Genomic DNA, 7,269 nt, shown 5'->3' on the forward strand with positions numbered 1-7,269 from the left:
ATATTTAAAGTGTAATCCTGGATAACTGGCCTTAATGAATTTATTAGATACTTCAGTAACATAGCGGACAACATGGTAAGTTAGTGGACACGCTGTCAATATATCAGCTACCAGTATAAAACACATCACTGTTACTATCACATTGATTTATACTGATAGTTACTGAAGGGAACATGCTTGTTTTCAGTTATTTTAATAAACACAGGTGAACGGACCCATGTGGTTTGTATCTAACAGTCTGTCTTTTGTTCTGCGTAGGTGGAACTTTAAAATAGCAGCTAATAGGTTGGTTGTAAACCTAAGTGTCATTCCATAACTCAGGATGATGTTTAAGAAAATCTTTGAATAATATCAAGGACAAATTTAAAGCAACTTACACATAGTACTATTCCAAATAGCATTTCACAGGGTCCAAGTTTAAAGAGCCAAAACGTCAAAACGAGATTTAAACTAGTACCAGTGTACCAGTTAATTACTATATACTGTAATTGTAACATTAACAGTGTGCCACTAAAATTAGATGTAACCATTTTTATGCGGAACTAGGATAGTCATAGATGTGTCCTGTTATATATTTTAAAGGTCAGGTGTTATGGTCATATGTTGATTAAAATAATAGATATACATATACATAATGCAGCTGTATGTACAATTATGTAAATTACTGGTTCCATCTATTCAGTTTGTTTTGGTGGAATATATCCTAATGAAATGCCTTCTCTACCTGGCACATGAAAGTTTCACTGAAGGAAATAAAACAACAAAGAAAAAAGAAAAAACATCTCCCATACGAACAATCTAATTAAAATTAGCTCCACTATTACATGTGGATCTAAAGACAGCCAGTTGGAGCTCATGTCCACCAATCAAAACCTTACTTGCAGAATCATGCCAGTGATTTAAAAATAATTTGAAAACATTCCGAATTATCCTGAGGGTATACGACATGTTTCGTGTGAATTACGAATGCCTTAAAACATGTTTTATTTTATAAAATAAATAATTTGTAATGTAAAACTGAAGACTGATTTATTTTTATTTTATTTTATAAATAAATAAATAATTTTTAATGTAAAATTGAAGACTGATAACCCACCCCGTACGTATTGGTATGGTTCGCTGTACTGCGGCCACTAAAATAGACTCGCCCGATATTTTTAGAATTTGTATGCTCCCAAATAACGTTATAAAAGGCGAAGTGTGATTGGACAATATTTAAATTATTATTTACAGACGAAATGTTACCTGGACATTAGGGACTACGCAGTGTTGTTAGTTTTAAATCACTGGCATGATTCTGCAAGTAAGGTTTTGATTGGTGGACATGAGCTCCAACTGGCTGTCTTTAGATTCACATGTAATAGTGGAGCTAATTTTAATTAGATTGCCATACGAATTCTAACCAGGAATGCCAGTTATGCGTTTTTTTCAATAGCTGACATGTTCAAATGCAAATGCATTTCTTCTGCAGAGTCCTGATTACTGTAAATTCAAGTTAATTATGAAATATTGGTTAACACTACTCTTACTCAAAGTACAACATAAATAGCCCAACCGACACTGAAGTGACTGTTAATGTATCTTCTTGCGTATAATCCCATGGGCCACTGTTGATTTGTCCAATCCTGATCAGTCTTGTACCTCAAACACTTACTACGAATGAAGGATACTCGTGCCTCTTTGCATCAAATGTATCTGACTATTTGTGGACAATCCTGTGCTGGACTAGACATCATAAGGTTGTACACATTTATAGGTATATATATGAAGAAGATTGCATGTATCCTTCCCAAATCAACCGCTTTAGGTAGTTGGCATCAACAAACTGACACCAGCTTATGAGGCCAAGTCTTACAAATGATATGGTGTTTTAGTTAACTAATGTAAATTCGAGTTTTTCTAAATAAAACAGTATTGGCTTGTAGTTAGTGTTTTTTTATATGTTATTTTGGCACATATCTTTGTTTATTCCCCAATAGCCAATATGTTGTTCACATGTTGACGTGTTGTTAAAAATCCACTTACTCACTTGGATTAAATGTACAACAGTCAAGATTTTAAATTTTATTTATTGTCATGCTTCTTATATTATTTACACGAGCTACTCTCGGCTTACTAATTTCTAAAACTATAGGCCTACGTAGCTCCCTATCTTCGTCGTTCGGCTGACCGTTCAAAAATGCGCCTAACTTCCTTCATCAAAAATGCGCACCCATTCTCTTTGGCTTCATCCTACGGGACATTCCAAATTCCATAGTACCATACCACCCTCCGCCTGTTACCGGCTCCGGTAGGAGTGCTGGTGCTCCCTTGCACCTGTCAGTGCAGGCAGTCCCCCCTCCAACCCACCCCACCCCTTTCCAGTCCTGGACTGAAAAACCGGTCGAGGCCGGCACCTGTGCCCAGGGCAGGCGTGCGCTACAACAGCTTGCTCTGAATGTGCACGTTAATTCTCTTGAATAGTTGAATATCATTTACATCTGATGATGACCTCACATGTTGATCAGTCCTATAACATATTCCTTACGATCGTAAAACATGTTGATCAGTCCTATAACATACTCCTTGCGATCGTCAAACATGTTGACCAGTCCTATAACATATTCCTTGCGATCGCCAAACATGTTGATCAGTCCTATAACAGATTCTTTGCGATCGTCAAACATGTTGATCAGTCATATAACAGATTCCTTGCGATTGTCAAACATATTGATCAGTCCTTTAACACATTCCTTACAATCGTCAAACATGTTGATCAGTCCTATAGCACATTCCTCGCGATCATCAAACATTTTGATCATTCCTATAACAAAGTACAGGAATGAGTTTTGTGAGGAGTAAATGTAAACGAGATTGCTCGATTTGAGATTTAGTTTACAGAGGATGGATCGAAATTAAACGACAACGATACCACGAGCCTTTCAAACGGCGATGTTTTACTGCAGTCAGCGTTGCCGGTGATATATTCAGGTATAAATGTTTAGATTAAACGGTGCGCCAGACGTGGTCGGAGGAAGTAGTGGGAAGCAAGAATAAACTGACCAGATACCCACGTGGACATAAACAGTAAACTAGAGCATCCTTGCAGAGAAGTGGAACGCACTCGAGATCAAACCAAGTTGAATACGAGTTCAACCACTTTCAATAGCATGATGTTGGAATTTTGTGCTGAATAAAAATTCTAGTGACACACCTATACATATATATTTACGAATAAAAACATTTAAAAAAAAAGAAGAATGAAAAAAAGAGAAAAAAAAAGAAAGAAAGAAACGAAAAGAAAAATGGACATTGAAAACCAATACTATAATTACAATATACGGAAATTCTATAGAAGGAAATAAAATATTAAAACCAAAATGTATGTTTGCTTTTTAGAAAAAAAGAAAGAAAATGCCGTAGACTAAGCTTAGATAGCGAGGTGGAAGGAAGGAAGGAAATGTTTTATTTAAAGAAGCACTCAACACATTTTATTTACGGTTATATGGCGTGGGAAGATAGCGAGGTGAAGGGGTTGGGAGCTCATAAATAGGTCTTTATACATTTTTTAAAAATAAGCTTATTATTTTACGAATTAGAGCCACAGGCATAAATCATTTTGTGATGGGTATAGGTACCGTCTCATGTATTTTGTACCTCTGGCTACACGTATTTGTTAACTAGATTTGGTTAAAAACAACTTTGACAATCTTTAGCGTGCAACTCTGTAATCAAATGAATAATGTAAAAACTCATATAAAAAACATATCATTCAGTTTAACCCATAATCAACTCGCATAACATTTGTGGGTTTTTTAAATGTCAATGGAGATAAAAAGTTCCGTAACAAATTATCATCAAACTGTATAGGTTAAACTTCTTTTTTTTTTTTCTTCTTTTTTTTTTTGTTATAGGGATGGTTTCACTGCTCACAAATGCGTTGATTCCTGTTAAAAATGGCAGTCTTTAAAAAAAAATCTATTTACATTAAAACTTAAGAAATGATAATTATATAATTTATATGGAAGCAAATAAAGAGCATATTTTATTTTTGTTTGTTTATTTGTTTGTTTTCCGTTATCCGAGCCAATATAGGTATACTGTAATATATTCTAGGAATCATCTTGGTAGGCTGTACGAGATTAATTATATTTCATTTCGGCAATGTTATAATATGTTTTCCTTTGGAAAAATTATTATTGGAAACATAAGCGTTCCAGATATATAAGAAAAAATACATATACCATTAATTATAAAGGAAGTTAAGATGCATTAATGTTCGAACAATCAAGTCTACTAGTTTTATGACATTTTATAACCGAAGTAGGTACCAATTGTAGATGTCTTGAACCATGGGAATATTAGAATGACAGTGAATGCGCCTTGATTAATAATAATATATTTAATAATGGTCTGTAGTCGGTCCCTGTCGGTGGGCCCATTGGGCTATTTCTCGTTCCAGCCACTGCACCACGACTGGTATATTTAATGCCATGGTATGTGCTATCCTGTCTGGGATGGTTGATGTAAAAGATCCCTTGCTACTAATGGAAAAATGTTGCGGGTTTCCTCTTTAATACTGTATGTCAGAATTACAAAATGTTTCACACCCAATAACCGACGATTAATAAACCAATGTGCTCTAGTGGTGTCGTTAAACAAAACACATTTTTATAACGGCAATTTCAGTAGAACGACAATTTCGATATAACGACAAAGTTACTCAATTACAGGAACAAACGTGGTCGTTGTAACATGTATATGAATTTAAGAATGATTCGAGTTATTAAGACTACAGACCCGCGGTCGTGCTCAGTGGGATAGGTTCTACAAATCGCTATTAATTTTTTTAACTTTTAACACTTACTCATTGTATGGGTTTTATGTTACTTGCACATAAAAACAAACCTAACCGCAGAATATTTATATAACTTTAGTAACAATTATAGTTAACATTTTCCACGACAATTGATTTCGGGATTTTATAATCGATATTCACATCGGTAGAGCGCTATCTATCAATTATCGATTAGAATCGATCACTGGAACATAAATATGTTACAATATGGTGAAATATTTAATGTTAAAATGAAAAATAAAAGGATACTTGATAAAAGCTGAAACTTTATTTCGGTAAACTTAGGTCGTCAAACGACAGTATATGATAAATTATTGTACAATGGGTATTTACAGTGACAAGATGACAACAGGAGTTCTTCGTAGAATATATACAAACATAATTCAAAATACTAATGCCTTCGAAACAATAACAACAACAAAAACAACAACAACAAATAAAACCCACAAAACCCACAAAACACCTAAAAAAAAGCCCCAAGAACAACCCCAAACCCTCCACCCCACAAAACATGCAGGTATGTGGTGTCTGTAAGACGTGGACAAGACAAAAAACTGACAACCGTTGTGTTGTGACTGTGAGAGAGGTCAGCGTGACCGCGGATATTGGTAAACAAAGTGAGGATACCAGAAGATAATCTCCACAAACACCTAGTCCACTTGTCTGTGTGACCACAGTCATCGACTTCTCAACGGATCGATCCTATACACAGCACATGGATAAACAGGGTATGTTATAGTCCTGTAAACACTGATTTTAACCAGTTTACACACATGTGTAATTTGAAACTGTATTCTATACGTTTATGTGGTGCGTGTGTGTGTGCGTATGCGTGCGTGCATGCGTGCGTGCGTGCGTGCGTGCGCGGGTTCGAACACTTTACTGGTGTGTGTGGATTAGAGATTAGACGCATGGTATATGTATATATGAGAAGACTGAGGTGATGGAGTTTTGGAATGAATGAACGAATGAATGAATGAACGAATGTTTAATGGCACCACAGCACAAAGGAAAATCGACTACTAAGTGTTAGACAAATATAGCCTATATGAACGGAATAGCAGTCCAAAAGTTAGTTGTCATAACACTGTGTATGGATCTGTGGTAATTTTTGTTTTATCTTGCTTAATTTAGTATTGTTTTATGGCGTGTAATAAACAGGTTAGGTCTTACATAGAGGAGAGTAATTGGTTCAGTTAGAGATTTGAATTTTATAAAAAGATAAAACAAGTCATCAAAAATTTCCTTAAATTGTGCTGTTCAAGCACATTCTGTTTCCAGACCAACCACTAGATTGATTATAAGTGTTTGTATCATTTATCCAGCACTGCTTACCCACTAGAGTTAAAATACTGAACTTTACGTTACACCATCCAAGTTGCAATGGTATTTTGTAAAACAGATGTATTATACTTTACCTTCCGAATAGAAAATCCATTTGCTAATTCGTTTAAAGATGAACACCCTGTGTTATCAATTAGACACTCTCAAAGTAACATCCACATATAATTATGCAGCTATAATATCCAGGTAACGACTGTATCAAAATAACTACGACGCGTGCTGGGGCCAGCCATTTCAACTGGCCAAAAAGGTCCATGCCATAATGAACCATTATAAATGAATGTGTAACAACAATATACCTCATAATTAAGAATGACTTCAAATTTTACTTTATTTGTACAAATTATAGTTTCGTAGTTTTGTTTCAAGTATCTGAACTGTTAGGAATGAAGTCGTAATAATAGTTATACTCAGCAGGGGTTTTTTAAAAACGTTTTTTTTACTTTTTAATTTCTTTTAAAGATTCATGCATAATTTATGAAACTCCATGGAATAAAAACTTGAAAACTATAAGCATTATGGTGACAAGCAACTTGATATTAGCATTAAAGAGTTGCCTTTTATATACAGACTAAAACGTTTTACTTTTGATAATGTAATATCATGATTCATAATACAAAAAATATATTTATCTTGTATTTTGTTAGTTTGTTAATGTAATGTTGAGATTTTCATTTTAGATATTTTTTATCAGTCATGAATAATAAGAAACAACACAAAAAGAGAGAGAAAATTGGATATAAATTGTATTAAGGCTTAGCGTGGAGCTGAATATTTGTAAGTCACAGAAGACAACTGTTTGTGATGGGTGGGGAGTGGGGGTGAGATCTGTATCCACAACATCCCAACCACACTCATCACCGTAACTAGCTTGATCTAACTCAGCGCCCACGATGTCGCTGATGTCGCCGATGTCGCTGATGTATGGGCTCAGTCTGAAGAAACCTCGCTGTCGTCTGTGTATGCTTTTGCAGACATTAACTGAGTTGCCAATATTGAAGGTGCAAATATTTGAGCGCATCCTCCAACCGTGGAGGTGTTATTCTGTGAGAGGACGCCAACTATTGATTTCCATTTTAAAACGGGCT

The sequence above is a fragment of the Gigantopelta aegis genome, chromosome 9 (genome assembly GCF_016097555.1).
Source record: "Gigantopelta aegis isolate Gae_Host chromosome 9, Gae_host_genome, whole genome shotgun sequence".
In the NCBI taxonomy this organism is placed as follows: Eukaryota; Metazoa; Mollusca; class Gastropoda; order Neomphalida; family Peltospiridae; genus Gigantopelta; species Gigantopelta aegis.